This window comes from Symsagittifera roscoffensis, chromosome 5 (genome assembly GCF_963678635.1).
Source record: "Symsagittifera roscoffensis chromosome 5, txSymRosc1.1, whole genome shotgun sequence".
NCBI classification, from domain to species: domain Eukaryota; kingdom Metazoa; phylum Xenacoelomorpha; order Acoela; family Convolutidae; genus Symsagittifera; species Symsagittifera roscoffensis.
The window spans coordinates 17,071,314-17,087,487 of record NC_087066.1 but is presented as its reverse complement, the minus strand read 5'-3'; positions in this window follow the sequence as shown (position 1 = coordinate 17,087,487).

Sequence of the window (16,174 nt, the reverse complement as noted above, 5' to 3'; positions counted from 1 at the left end):
AGTGCCACACCAATGGAGTCGGAGGAGGTAGAGTCATCAACACCTCCGGCCTCGGCGATGTCCTCCGTGGTGGTGGCAGATGACAGGAGAGAAAAGAAGTCTAGGGAGACTACCCGCTTGAGATATCCTGAGAAGGTGAAGGAACTGGATCTGGAGACCTTGGAATGCAGACGAGAGTTGGCGGAAACCCTGGGGATCGAACGAGTGTCGCATGAGGACTTGAATAGACATCATTGCGTAGACTGGTTGAAAGCACACGAGGCGCATTTTTCGAGAGCGAAGTTGATGGAGACCACAGACCTGACGGGAATTCCCACAAAAACGATCATGGGACCCATTAATTACAGACCTCTCAAGCTGCTGGGGAGTCCGGGACTTATAGCAGAACCTCCCAAGCACCGAACCAGCATCGCCAGAATCAGGTTGGCAACCCCGGCACAGTTGAAGGTGGTAGACAAGCTACTCAATCCGGGAGGAATGGAATTGCCTGATGCCGCTTACGAAGGTCCGAAGTTGGCAGAAGATCCCAGGTACGGGAAGCCCTGTGGTGGCACCCAACTGGCCAAAACTCTGGCAGTTTACGATAGAGCAGATCCAGCTGCTGCAAGAGTAGTCATTGTGGCGGGATCGGACTTCGAAGGAACGTCTCCCAAGTTGTTCTGGCCGGAGACTCTGGTATACTCCTTGCCAGGAGCCGAATTGAACCAGATGTTGACCCTAGTGGTGGCAATAAAGTCGGAGATGCCCTGTGAACCGGAGCTGCTATTGTTTGCAGGAATGAATGACCACCTGCATGCGATGGGACTTCTTGAGCAACTGAAAGGCAAGGAGGTTCCAACATCAAGGAAGATCTGGGAGGCCATTCAGGCGTTATTTGCGGCGATGAATGAGGTACAAGAGAATGTAGCCTCAAGATTTGGGTCCAAGACAAAGGTGGTGTTTACCACATCCCCAGGATACGCAAGCATGCCACCCGCCCTACAATTCGTGTACGCGGTCTTGATCTTGATAGCAGAAGGGAGTGAATGGCGGATTCTGATGGCAGCCCCCAATCGAGAGCTGGAGCCAGTGAACTTGAGACTTTACAAATCAGAATTACCAGCGGCATGGGCTGACATATCTCATGCGCTGAGGGGCTTTTACGGACTAGCCGACGTCTTGATTGTGTTGGATGAGGTACTCTTGCTAGAGATATCGAACTTTGCTAGACAACTCAAGTTCAGCCCAGTCATCGGGGACGACCACACGGCGATAAACCAGTTGACGGCCAGCCTGTGGTTCCGGTTTATGGAGGTGAAAGTCGCAAATTCCACCAGCAAGTCTAGAGGTCCCAGCAACGAGAGGAGAAATGTGGTCGAGACGGAGAAACAGTTAGAATCGATGAAATATCGCTTGACTCAAGAGAATGGCTGGTGGCCATTCCTGACACCAAGGCTGGAGAACGTCACGAATAAAACGAGGGAAGAAGCACCACTCCTCGTGAAACAAATCTGGAGTTTCCTAGAGAAGCAACTGGAGCTGGCCGAGGTAAGAGACATGACGGTGGCTAGATTTGTCTCGGCCGCCAATGAAGTGACAATCGCAGGGTTCTGGAGAGAGCACGCCAAAGGCGAATTGAGGACTCGGAGGGATTACGAGATTCTCAAGTTCTTGAGTCCTTGCTGGGAGAAGGAATTCTTGGCAGGAGTATTCGGTACCACGGCGACTATCTTTGGAGCCTTCGTGCAGGAGATACTGGGCATGCCCATCAGCCTGCTCTTGGCCCTGTATTTGGTCTACCCCAGATACTTGTTCAACATGGGCCCAGCATACATGTTTAGTCGAGGAGTGGAGACACTTCGAGTTGATGGGTATCTGGCGCTAGTACTCTTGACCCATGGGGAATTGGTGTCGTTTCATCGGTTAATGGAATATGGAGAACCTCTGTCTATGGGGAGAGTCCACACGAGTATTGAAACCAGCTCCTACAAGTGTGCCGCAGGGTTGAAGACACTGCTGGTGCAATACCTCATGATGCAGAATCGATACATGACGGGTGAAGATGAGAACCCAACCTCGAGAGAAGAATGGGAGAAGGCGAACAGAGGGATGCCTCTGTTGACGGACCTGTGCCTGGCAATGAGGTCGGACCCAATGGGGATAATCCGAGGTCTGGAGGAGGTGGTGACCTGCATCTATGGTCCAGCAGTGACGTACGCGTTTCCAGATCCCCTGGTGATAACGTATCGTCACTCGGTGACGCACTTGAGTCTCATCAGCGTACTGGATGGTACAGCGCTGAATTGGTGTCAGCAGGAGGTGCTCAGGGCGCGAATGAGCAACACGGTACTCTTTGGAAAGGTGAAAGATGCCGAGCTGATAGTGTGCAACTTCAGGGGTCAAATGCAATGTAGAATGGGAGGCAAGCGAGAGGGTCCCATTGAAATGTATCCCAAATTCTGGAACTTGAACCCATTGACGGCGGACGGACGAGAAATCTTGAGAATTCCTGCCTGGAAGGAGTGCTTCGCACTGGTGAAGAGGGAGCTGGAGACCATAATGGAGAAAGAAATCCTCCCGGCCACCATGCCTGAGTTCCCAATAGTCAGGAGGATGACCTTAGGAATGAATAGTCCCTTGGTAGTTCCCTCCACAATGGCGAGGATGACGGCGGAGGAAATGCAGAAGGATTTCACTGATGGCTGGGACCCCCTGTTCATTGGCTACACGGCGGCGGTCTACTTCCATACCAGCGAGATGAAGGTAAACTCGTGGACGACGCAAGCGAAAAAGAGTAGAGGTTCGCAGCCCCCAGGGTATGAGGTGAGGAAGGTCTTGAGAACTCTTGAGAAGGAGGGACTTGAGAACATGTTGCCCATATGGGATGATGGCAGGATGATCGTGATGGAGGGGCACGTCGCACTGGTGGACGACATGAAATTTGCCACGAGAAAATATAAGGCGCCCTATGGCTTGGAACAGGTGGAAATAAGACAGGAAGGAACAGAACTAGATGCAGCAGGTCAACTGCACGTAGCACTGACGGAATACAAAAAGCTGGATCCTGCGACACCATCACCACTGTCCGTGGACACACCTGGAGACAAGAGGAGCGGACCCGTCGAGGACCGATTTAAGAAAATTCTCGAGAGAAGGAGACATGAGTCAGAAGAAGAGAGTATGGATGAAACTCTCAGTGAAGCTGGTGAAGACATGGAAGTGGGGAATACGCCTGAACCAGGGCCATCAGGGGAGGAGCTCACCACTCAAGAGCTGTTGAAAGATTTGAGCGAGGAGAATTGGGCAGATACTGCCACACCACCCCTGATTCCGTCTCCGCGGAAGAACCTAGAGTTGCCATTGGCAGGTGAGACCTTCAATATGGGGATGTTACTCTTGAGCTCGGAGGAAAGGGAGAAGAACACGTTCGAAGGGAACAGGGACATATTCTTGGGATCTCTCGAGGATGACGCTTGGCAGGAGTTCCTGGAGGAATTCAATCGAGAAGTGGGCAGCGAGACGACGCTGGACAAGTTCAAGAAGGAACTGTGGGACGCAGTAGTGAGATTCGGGGAACCGCTCCTGATAGGAACGGGCCTGGATGAGAAAGCAAGAAAAGAGCTGCTGAACAAGCTAGTGGAGCTGAGGAACGCACGATCGAAGACTAGAAAAGAGAAATGTGAGGACAGCTCTACTCTGAAACAAAAAACTGTGGATAAAATGGTTGATGATATAAAAAGGGATAAGGTTGGGACTAGTAATATGATTAAAAGTACTAATATCCTTAAGGCTCGAGCAGGGGGGAGGCAAGAGTTGGAAGGAGTGGATGGAGAGGTCGAATCAATGATGATAGCCACAACACCCTCGAGCAGAGATGTGAAGACTCGCAAGAGGAAGAGAGAAGTGGAAGGATGGGGTAGTCCTTCAGTGGATGCTGTTTCGGAAGGAAACTTGAGAGAGACGGCGCCCATCGTTTTGGCCCGATGCAAGACGGCGGCATACAAGAACAGCTCGGAGCTCAGGAAACCACTTGAAGTAGAAAAGGAAATAGAGGTTTCCACCAGTTCTACGTCAGAAGAAGACTTCAAACCTCAGAAGGTAAACGTGAAGAGAGGTTCAACGAACGGACAGGTAGGGGAAGTGGAGATCGGCAAAGAATGGATCTCGAAGGCACATCAGGACATGGGCAAACAAGTGACGAGTGATCCATTGGAGAGGAACAAGACGAGGAACACTTCCCGGACGTGGTGGGTGGCCCTCGAAACATTGAAGGAAATGGAGGACTGCTTGAAGAAGTTGGACAGTGGAATAGCTCGCAGGCGACGCAATTGGGCCACCCAGCAAAAAGCCGAGGTTAATAAGATAGAGATGGCAAGTCATCTGAAGAGGTCCTGGCAGAGTTTGTTGAAGGATCATTTTGAAGAGGCGATGAGAACATCCTCATCAGCACCGCCACTAATGGCGAATCCCTTCGTTAGAACTGCGGGACAATTAATGTTCACCTGGAGTCTGGTGGGAATAGAGTTGGAGACATTGACCTCGTATGACAGGCTGAAGTTGGGAAGCAAGAAGCTAGAGGTGTATCAGGCACTGATGCAACACGTGGCCAGGGACAATTCAGGCTTGAGCCTGGCTAGGAGAAAAGATGCCACATGTTTCTTGAGATGGACAATGTCAATGATGTCTGATAGCACCATCCTGGCATGCCACCAGAGAGCAAGTGGAAGTAAAACCATGGAGAGAAGAGTCTCAACGATCATCTTGAACGTATATCAGAGTACAGGAATAGAGAAAGAAGATGGTTCCAGACTATCCTTAGAGAACCATCGAAAGCTGGACGAGGTACGGAGGTTCTCTAATAAGAAGTTCGAGGAAGAACATGATGTTCACCGTAACCTGGCCTCGTCAGAACAGTACTCGAGACTCAGTGAGAAGGGGGAATACCAATATGTGTCTGGAGTGATGGGAATAGCCTACAATCCCTTCTTAGACTCGGAAGCTGGAGGAGCCCACAGAAACCATGAGGTAGCGGAGCTACTGAAGTTTTGGACAGAAAGGATAATGGAGATAGACGCGGTGGAGAAAGAGGGGCCGAGCCTGGGCCTGATTCTTGAGAAAACACCAGAGGTGATAAGCATACCGCGCTCAAACAAGAGAGTTGAAGTGAACATGGGCGGTGGAGATGGCTTGTTAACCACGAACTTGGGAGTGATATGGAAGCTACTAAGACCCTCCTGGTGTCCACATCCCCATGCGAGTCTAATCGAGGAAACCACCGAGCGAGTGAGGTTAGCACCCACGGAAGATGAAGATCTGGCGAAGTTGAGTGTGCTACATAAGCTAATCACACCCCAGATGCAAGAGCCAAGCGAAAGGACGAGCGACCCCGGGTCAGCAAAGAAATTGGAGCCGGGTAGCTGTCTGGATTCGACGTGTGGGAACGGAGAGCACATCTGCGATGGACGGTCATGCGTCAGAATACTGTCGTTTCAAAAAGAAGACCTGGTCACTTGGTTCGAAGACATCACAGAAAGGGAGAAAAGTGAAGTGCAAATAATAGCGGAATGTTACGCGAGAACCACGGTGAATATAGCGACAGCTCTCGGATTCTTCTCGAGAATGTGTGGTCTGCAGGCACTGGAGAGACTGGAGTCTGAGCATCATTTAGTGACGGCGTTGAGCGTAGAATCATGGCCCGGGGTGTTGCAGGTGACTCAAAAACACATCCGGAGCTGGAAAGTTGGTCTTGAGGCGGAAATGGGATTTCCCCTGAGCGAAGCTTATGGCTTGCCATTGAACGCGAAATCGCTGATAGGGTCAATGATGGCCAACTTGTGCGGAAGTCACTACCCGCTACACATGGCGATGGTGGAAGTGTCCAGCCAGAGAATACTGGTGGACAAGGCCTTCTCAGTGCCCAAGTGCGTGAGGTTGGCTCGGATGTCGCATCACTCGCACAAGTTGTTGAGAAAAATCAAAGGGACAGTACCAAAAGAATTGAGAGATGACTTAAGCGAAATCTGGGGAGAAGATCTTCTGAAGTTGGAAAGAGAAAACACAAGCGATCACGAGAGACAAAACGTGATCGGGAAACCTGTAGGAAGTACTCCGAACCTGGAAGACAACGACACGATGCACGAGAAAATGATGGAGCTTGAGCCTCTCTTGGAAGCCTCAGGGGAGCGTAATCTCAGGAGCATTGAGATCTCTCATGGGGAATGCCCATGCCACTGTTTGGCACAAACGGTGTGGTATCCAGATCACAAGAACCTTTGCCTGGTGTGGGATGTGGAAGAGATTCGGTCGATCGGACTACCGGATCACCGGCAGAAGGTGACGCTCTTAGTAGTGAGTACGATGTTAGCTCTGAGATGGATAGAAGAGAATACAACGAAGTATCGGGAGGCGACGACGCCAACGGCTGAGTCAATATACGCGATAGACTACAGCAGGAGACTTGAGTTGTTTGAGACTGCGTGCAAAGTATTCGCCATACCGACGGAAGTCAGGCACGTATGGAGTCGCTTGAGGTACTTTCCATGGTTTCGGGCGACACTGACGTCTTGGCTGTACAGGGCAACGAAAGATCACATGAGAAAACATCAAAAGGAGTATCGACAGTTCCAGGCCGAGATTGGGCCGGAAGCTTTCAAGAGACCCCTGCTAACCCATCGTAATGCGATCACGACGGGATGGAAGAGAGTGGGTAAGATGTCTAGAGACAATACCAAAGCGAGGGAGTCGATACTAGAGGAAGACCTGGCGAAGAACGTGAGCTTGAGCCTGCACAACTCCTTTTGCTTGAACCGAGAAGCTAGGGTGAAGGCACTACCCAACCAAGCAAAGAGATTGCAGGAGCAGAGAGAATGGATGCGATCCTATGAACAGCTGAAGGCTTGGGAGGAGATTGTGATTAGTTCCGATGATGAAGAGGAACTGTTGAGACAGTTTGCCGCATCTAGCACTTCAGGATGCAGTACCTCCAAGGCGAAGAGTACGAGATGAATGGGCAAATCGGATGGATATTGAGTCTTGAGAGGGAAAGGGGGCTTGAGTGTGAATCCGAGTGAAACTTGGATTCACGAAAAAGAAATTTTAACAAAGCAAATATTGTTACTAATATACTATATCTATTATATAAATCGAAATGCTGCATGACAATTTCCTGATTGAATAGGACAAAAGAGATTTTTAAATGATTGGCTTGAAAAGCGAAAATTCAAAGGTGCAGGTAAATGCAGATTTTGGTTGCTGTTTAGCAATAGTGTGAAAATTTTAAATGGTCGTGAATTTTGGGGTGTAGATAATCTTAAATCTGCTGCAAACTTCTGTAAATGACCACTGGCACTGTATCTTGAGCAACACTCGGTTTTTCTGGGACTCACTGGCAGAAGACAGCGCGCGATGGGGACATCGATCTCGAGTCCGGGGAGTATGTGCCAGTCGGTCATATTTGGAAGTTTGACCTTGAGAAGAGCAGAAAACACTTGATTTTGGAGTGAAATTTAAATTTTTAAAATTTCGAATGGAACATGTCATGCACGATTTTCTCGCGAGAACTGAAAATCAGAAAAAAGAAAGGAGAACAATTTTAGAGCAATTGCGGGAAAGTTGTCAGAAAAAACGAGTGGGAAATTGCTATTCGCAATTTCCATCATAGTGAACAAGAGTAGAGCTGTCCTATCTGAAATAGGAGACAGAGTATTCCCGAGAGAGTAATTATTCGAACTGGACCAGAGTGAACCTTCGACGGAAAGGTGGACAGCTTGAGTGTCCCAATGGTCCACATAAAACTTCGTTCTTGAGTTCAAACTTACCATTACCATTCAAACTGATAAACATTGAACTTATCTAGTTATTTTAGTTAATTCTAGAGTTGCTCACCCATTTAATTACTTCCTGTGCTTGAGCGCGTCAACATGTGAGTCCTTAATTTAAATTCCTAGAGTGTGTTTTATAATTGTTATGTTGAGGTAAGGCGAGTTTTAGGTTGATCCATCTGAAATGGATCAAAGTTCCACTGTCTAATAAAAAGTAACTTAACGGATTGTTCCAACCCGGTTTTTAACGGCGTTCATGTATTTTGGGTATCTAGAGACCTAAGTATGGGGACGTTTCTAATTCTAGAGTGGGGGGATATTTTAGTAGTAGCCTTTAAGCTGTAACGGGTCGTAGTCTCATGTCACAAGCGAACCGAACTGGCTCCGACCGTTCTTGAGGTAGAAAAACACAAGAGATAGTGTCCCTGACCCTTGAGCCAGTGGTTATAGGGCCTATTTTTCTTAAGCCTCATGTGTGACTGTAGTAGACGAATGTTACATAGCTTTTTTGTCTTTTCTCAATTAGTTTTTCGGCTAATCGCTGCATCGTCCGCGTGGCTGTTGGAGCAGCGCCACGGTGCATCCACAAATTAGCGGGCAGAAGCTACTCTGCTCTACTTTTAAAATTCTTTGCTGATATTTGGAGTTCTTCAGCGTTTCGTGGTATTTGTATGCATCCTTATGCAGTTTTTGCGATGTTTTGGCAGGGGGGTTGAAAAATTTCACATCAAAGAAAGCGCGGTTGAATCGTGAACCCCAGAGTCCGTTTGTCAATTCGTGCCTCATCTTCAGTTGTAGTTGAGTTGTTGACAAATCTTTCGCCTTGCAACGGCTGAATTTTCGGCTCAACCTCGACGTCATGGCGTACCCCGTTCATGAGGTTGGCGAATGTGTCCTTAATTTCATTGTGTCTTATGTGTGTAACCACCCGTTGCACAGTGAAGCGCATGTGTCAAGTTAAAATCAGCACCACATGCACATGTGAGTGGGGTTTTGGTTAGTCCCCATCCGTATCTTAAGTAAATACCAATTCTGAACTCTGATTTTTTCAGGTTGAAGTTGTATCTGCTCAGTGGTAGAGCATTGAGCCAGTTTGACGCTCCCTTTTCAGAGGCCAGGTCGATTGCGTATTTTTCTGTTTCATATAAGGAGTTAATGAGGTTTGTTTTTTTTCGATTTGTTTTATCAGTTTTCAATTTTTGATTTTCGTACATATTTTTTCTTGCTGTGTTACTGCTGTAAAAGGATTTTGAGATTCCAGTACTAGTGATGTTTCCCTAGACCATTCTAGGTAGCTTTCATGATCGGATGGCAGCTTGATGTTAAGTCCGCCCATTTTAAGGGGTAAGGAAAATATCTCACGGAACTGGGGGTTTAAAGTGTCTTTACCGACTAGGTTAAGTAATAATTGTTCTTTGATAATACTTTCACATTTTTCAAAGTTTTCCATAGTGTTAGGCGTTGTCTTGGCAAGAAATAAAAGCTTCTCTTGAACTCTTTTAGTATAGCAGGCATAAACGTTTTGAGGGGAGGTTTTAGCGATTTTCGTTAGTTTTTTCAAAATTTGGATTTGCCCATTCTGTTGAACTTCGAGGAAACAGCATCGGCGGAAGTTTTGCTGTATTGATCTCTTAGCGTGTGGATCGCATATTCAATGCCACAGTTTTGTCCTAGGCAGAGTTGGTAGTTTGAACCGAGCGACATGAGTTCGTTTTTTAGGCATTTAGTTATTGTTCGCCCTATTATCCTACGCATAACTTCTCCTATGCCTATGGGTCTTACCCCTGGATTCTTATCTAAGGGTATTAGTCTACATGCGTTATATGGTTCCATTAGTTCTGGATTTAGTTCTTCGGTGGCCAATTTTTTGGCAATTTAACAATTGTTTTTGAAAACTCAACTGATTGTTGCCCGAAGTGTGTTAAATTACGTCTCCATTCATTTGCATCGAGGCCAGATGGTCCATGCGCTCCGTGCGTTCTCATGGCTGCCTTCTTGATATAGACCGTTTATCTGATCAAATATCGATGGATGGAAAGGAATTGTTTTGTTTGAGACTGGTGTAATATAGTTCTCATCAATTGGTTTAGATGGTGGGTGTTTCTCTATGAGAATATGTTCTACTGTCTTACCTTTGACCATCTCGTCGAGCGAAAGAACGCCTTTAGATGTGTCTGTTAGTTTTGCAATTGCGCTTGATATTTTTCCAGTATTCATTAATTTGTTGAACTGTTGTGCTTCAGTTTCAGTTTTTCTTCTACTTCCTTTCAACAAGCGCATTTGCAGTGCCTTTCTTTCGTTATATAGTCCATCCAGGTCTCCGATTTGCCCTTGCTTAAGTCGCCTTGCTATTGTTTTTGATAATGATCCATCAAATTCGGAATTTGTTTTGCACAGTACTAAGTGTGGAAAAACCATTGCTGCGTGTATTGCGATTTTGGCATGGGGGTTGAAAATTTTCACATCAAAGAAAGCGCGGCTGAATGGTGAACCACAAACTCCGTTTGCCTTAATGTCAAGTCGTGCCTCATCTTCAGTTGTAGTTGAATTGTTGACAAAAAATAAAGGCGTTGTCCTGGCAAGAAACAAAAGCTTCTCTTGAACTCTTTTAGTATAGCAGGCATAAACGTTTTGAGGGGAGGTTTTAGCGATTTTCGTTTGTTTTTTCAAAATTTGGAACTGCCCATTCTGTTGAACTTCGAGGAAACAGCATCGGCGGAAGTTTTGCTGTATTGATCTCTTAGCGTGTGGATCGCATATTCAATGCCACAGTTTTGTCCTAGGCAGAGTTGGTAGTTTGAACCGAGCGACATGAGTTCGTTTTTTAGGCATTTAGTTATTTTTCGCCCTATTATCCTACGCATAACTTCTCCTATGCCTATGAGTCTTACCCCTGGTTTCTTATCTAAAGGTATTAGTCTACATGCGTTATATGGTTCCATTAGTTCTGGATTTAGTTCTTCGGTGGCCAATTTTTTGGCAATTTAACAATTGTTTTTGAAATCTCAACTGATTGTTGCCCGAAGTGTGTTAAATTACGTCTCCATTCATTTGCATCGAGGCCAGATGGTCCATGCGCTCCGTGCGTTCTCATGGCTGCCTTCTTGATATGGACCGTTTATCTGATCAAATATCGATGGATGGAAAGGAATTGTTTTGTTTGAGACTGGTGTAATATAGTTCTCATCAATTGGTTTAGAGGGTGGGTGTTTCTCTATGAGAATCTGTTCTACTGTCTTACCTTTGACCATCTCGTTGAGCGAAAGAACGCCTTTAGATGTGTCTGTTAGTTTTGCAATTGCGCTTGATATTTTTCCAGTATTCATTAATTTGTTGAACTGTTGTGCTTCAGTTTCAGTTTTTCTTCTACTTCCTTTAAACAAGCGCATTTGCAGCGATTTTCTTTCGTTATATAGTCCATCCAGGTCTCCGTCTTGCCATTGCTTAAGTCGCCTTGCTATTGTTTTTGATAAAGATCTATCAAATTCGGAATTTGTTTTGCACAGTACTAAGTGTGGAAAAACCATTGCTGTGTGTATTGCGATTTTGGCATGGGGGTTGAAAATTTTCACATCAAAGAAAGCGCGGCTGAATCGTGAACCCCAAACTCCGTTTGCCTTAATGTCAAGTCGTGCCTCATCTTCAGCTGTAGTTGAATTGTTGACAAAGCTTTCGTCTTGCAACGGCTGAAGTTTCGGCTCAATCTGGACGTCATGACAAACCTCGTTCATGAGGTCGGCGAATGTGTCTCTAACTTCATTGTGTCTTATGTGTGTCAACACCCTTTGCACAGTGAAGCGAATGTGTCAAGTTAAATCAGCACCACATGCACATAAGAGTGGGGTTTTGGTTAGTTCCAATCCGTATCTTAAGTAAATACCATCTCCGAACTCTGATTTTTTCAGGTTGAAGTTGTATCTGCTCAGTGGTAGAGAATTGAGCCAGTTTGATGCTCCCTTTTCAGAGGCCAGGTCGATTGGGCGATTTTTTATCCTCCACAGATAGAATTCCAGAAAGAAATGCGAAGAGGTTGGATCAAGTTTTCAGAAACTTTTGCATCGCATCAAAATTAATAGCGTTTAGAGGAACTGAATTGCCCTACCGATAATCCAGTGCCCAGAACAATTACATCGTATTCTTCTTCCATTGTTCTAAGCTACAATTTTTGCGTCATAACAAGACAGTGGTTCTAAAGCAGATTAATTCAAGATATTTACTTTTATTACTCAAGACAAACTCAGCACAAACAACCAATCTGAAATCACATATTTGAATAACAAATTGCACTAAGGCAGACAAATATTTGCTGCAAAGACAACTGTTCACAAATGTGCTTGAAGAGCAAAATAAAGATCAAAAACAGGAAATTATACTTAACGCGCATAAACTGAAATGGTATGAACCGTAAACTCAGGGAACTTTAACTTCAAAAAATCCGGTGTAAGATTGTTTTTCAGACACTTTCTCAAAAAATTCAGATATATTCTTTCAGTAGCTCAAAACCAGATATACAGTAGCTCAGTAGCAGATATGATTTAGCTCAGTGGCTTAAATTCAGTTGCTCAAGACACCGTAACTCCAGCAAGTTATCAAATCAGATTTAAGCTAACTAAATAAATCATAAAGTTTTTTCAGTCCGCTAACTTTGCACCACTGGGTCAATTCCCACGTTTAGCTGCAATGTATGTGGTTCAACCATTTTTGCTGCTTTTCCGGAGCGTGTACTGGAACTGTTGTTCTAGATTTCTGTCACAAATCAGAAACTTTCGGATTATTAGTCTTTTAACAGACCAATTGCGAAAAGCAATTGGCCTCAAGTACAATGTTCCCAAACTCACTCCATTTTTAAGTTCGACTAAACTGGTTTTTGACATTTTATCTTAGGTTAATGAGAAACGATTGTACATTACATGCTCAATTTGAAAGCCAAAAAATCCATTCTGCATGAATTTGCCGCGTTTTTACGACTTCTCCTTTACTTCAGAATAAGTATGAAAATAACTTTTTTTAAACGTAAAGTTTTGCCCGGAGTGTAAGTAACGACGGAAAAAATTAAACTCTACAACAATTGACTTGCATCCAGATTAAGCTTTACGTGCTTTGAACTATCTCTACCAGAGCCAATTCAAAGTAGTCTTGCAAAAAAAACGAGTCAATGAACGTGTTACAGTCAAAGGCTATTGGCCGAACTACTCACATTAACTAGTTACATGCAAAATCGAACAGATCATGGCAGGGTCTCAGCAACGCCTGCGCACAAGTTTACTCTTATAAACAGGGCTTCTTATTTGCTAAAGATGAGAATAATTAGTTGTTGGTTGGATTAAACTCAAGGTATATCCAGAGGCCAAAAATTCTTCTTGTAATGACAGCTTTAAAGTCCAACGACAGGTTTCCGAATTCTCAATCTTCGTTGAAGAAGCGTCTTCTTCATCACATGAGCGGTTTACAAAATAAGCTAGGAATCAATTCTAACTGTACAATCGCTTCTACCCCGAGGAGTTTTTTCCGTAGTCAATGGATCGTAGTTTGTAGTTTCCTTCCATTCTCAGTATTAGTTTCCTAATTTCTTACAGTAAGTCGTTCTGATTCAAGTGTTGCAAAATCAAATTAAACTCTTCCCTTCACTTTCTGACTCTTTGTGCAAATAACGTCCATAACTGGTATTTTCGACGTATAGTATGCTCTTTCGAATAAAATCAGAACGCATTCTGGTTGAATGGCCCATTCTCCCTGACAGCTCACTCAATGTCCCCACTGAGATTCTAACCGATTAATACATCATCAAAATGGTACAGTTCCATAAAACAGAACTTACAAAAGTTTCTCTGAATCTCAAATTGCATCAACTACGCGCCATTATTGACATCATATTGCATCGTTATAGCCTCCCATCTTTTTCATTTATATGCATCATGAGGATATGACTTAGGATAAGACCTGGTATACAACCTAGTGCCAAATCTTATTTGAAAAATTCTTTCACTATGTTTAAAATGTGCGTACCCACGGAGCCGCATTCCCGGATAGCCGAAAAAAAATTAAATATCTCCGGTTTTAACTAAATTAATTGAAAAAATTCGTCACAAAATTTGAGTGGCCAAAAAAAGTCCCTCAATTTTCACAGACCAGTAGCCAAGAAAACTGCGAATAAATTAATGGGATTTGATTGCTTCGACTACTGTTTGAATTGTGCAACTACCTTTCAACGCATGAATTTTTGTTAAGCTTTTATATAAAGTGATGCAAGTAAATTGGAGCAAATTAATGAACATGAAACAGATTAGATTACGAAACGCACAATGAGATCAACTATTTGAGCAAAATGATTTTTAAAAAAACCTAAATTACAAAAGGGGCCCTTCCGTTTAGTTACGGTAAGCGCACAAGCTGGATAGGGCCATACCAGCGATATAAAAATGCATATATATCAGCAATGAATTCATAAATCAGCATTAAATGCATCGTCGTAATTTTAATTTATCTTAGCCGTCCTTCCTCTACAATACTGCTTATGGAGTTGTCGATAATTTGAACTTTGCGTAGCGATCTGCACCCCCTTATATAAAGTATAGAGCTCCTCAGGAGCACGAAGCTTATTTTAGTTCTTATGTAGTTTATTGATTCTGGATAGCTTTCTTGGCTTTTTTCACTTAGTTTTTTGGCTAATCGCTGCATCGTCCGCGTGGCTGTTGGAGCAGCGCCACGGTGCATCCAACAATTAGCGGGCAGAAGCTACTCTGCTCTACGTTTAAAATTCTCTGCCGATATTTGGAGTTCTTCAGCGTTTCGTGGTATTTGTATGCATCCTTATGCAGTTTTTGCGATGTTTTGGCATGGGGGTTGAAAAATTTCACATCAAAAAAAGCGCGGTTGAATCGTGAACCCCAGAGTCCGTTTGTCAAGTCGTGCCTCATCTTCAGTTGTAGTTGAATTGTTGACAAAGCTTTCGCCTTGCAACGGCTGAAATTTCGGCTCAATCTCGACGTCATGGCAAACCCCGTTCATGAGGTTGGCAAATGTGTCTCTAATTTCATTGTGTCTTATGTGTGTAACCACCCTTTGCACAGTGAAGCGCATGTTTCAAGTTAAAATCAGCACCACATGCACATGTGAGTAGGGTTTTGGTTAGTTCCCATCCGTATCTTAAGTAAATTTTGAGGTGAGGTTTTAGCGATTTTCGATAATTTTTTCAAAATTTTGATTTGCTCAGTCTGTTGAAATTCGAGGAAACTTTTACATTCAGATTTTGTTCCTGTAACTGAACCAAGCACTCGGGCTCCTGCTTTTATAGTGATTCCTGTATTTGCGAAGATTTTCTGAGCTTCACCGAGTTTTTCATCCTTGACAATGAGTTGGCATTTGGATGCTTTCACGTGGTAGCAGAAAAACTTACCCAGTGATACAATTTTATCGAGGACGGTTCGTAGACTGCTTAATTTACCGACTGCATTTCCGTCGTCTGCGTACCATTTCTGGGTTAGATCGTCTACTGATAAAAGTTTATGAGGGGTGTTATGGCTAGACCGTACAAGGCCATTGCTAGTGGATCCCCCTGGGTTGTTGGGTTGTGCCTTCTTGAGAGTAGATTGTTTTTATTTGTTAACGAATAGTTTAGATGGATTGGAGTAGGAATTATTAATTGCTGTTGAAATGGACGAGCAGGTATTTTCGAGTTGAAATAGTTTCGGCATTTATCAGTAAAACAGAATCGGCGGAAGTTTTGCTGTAATGATCTCTTAGCGTGTGGATCGCATATTCAATGCCACATTTTTGTCCTAGGCAGAGTTGGTAGTTTGAACCGAGCCTCATGAGTTCGTTTTTTAGGCATTTAGTTATTGATCGCCCTATTATCCTACGCATAGCTTCTCCTCTGCCTATGGGTCTTACCCCTGGATTCTTATCTAAAGGTATTAGTCTACATGCGTTATATGGTTCAATTAGTTCTGGATTTAGTTCTTCGGTGGCCAATTTTTTGGCATTTAACAATTGATTTTGAAATCTCAACTGATTGTTGCCCGAAGTGTGTTAAATTACGTCTCCATTCATTTGCATCGAGGCCAGATGGTCCATGCGATCCGTGCGTTCTCATGGCTGCCTTCTTGATATAGACCGTTTATCTGATCAAATATCGATGGATGGAAAGGAATTGTTTTGTTTGAGACTGGTGTAATGTAGTTCTCATCAATTGGTTTAGATGGTGGGTGTTTCTCTATGAGAATCTGTTCTACTGTCTTACCTTTGACCATCTCGTCGAGCGAAAGAACGCCTTTAGATGTGTCTGTTAGTTTTGCAATTGCGCTTGATATTTTTCCAGTATTCATTAATTTGTTGAACTGTTGTGCTTCAGTTTCAGTTTTTCTTCTACTTCCTTT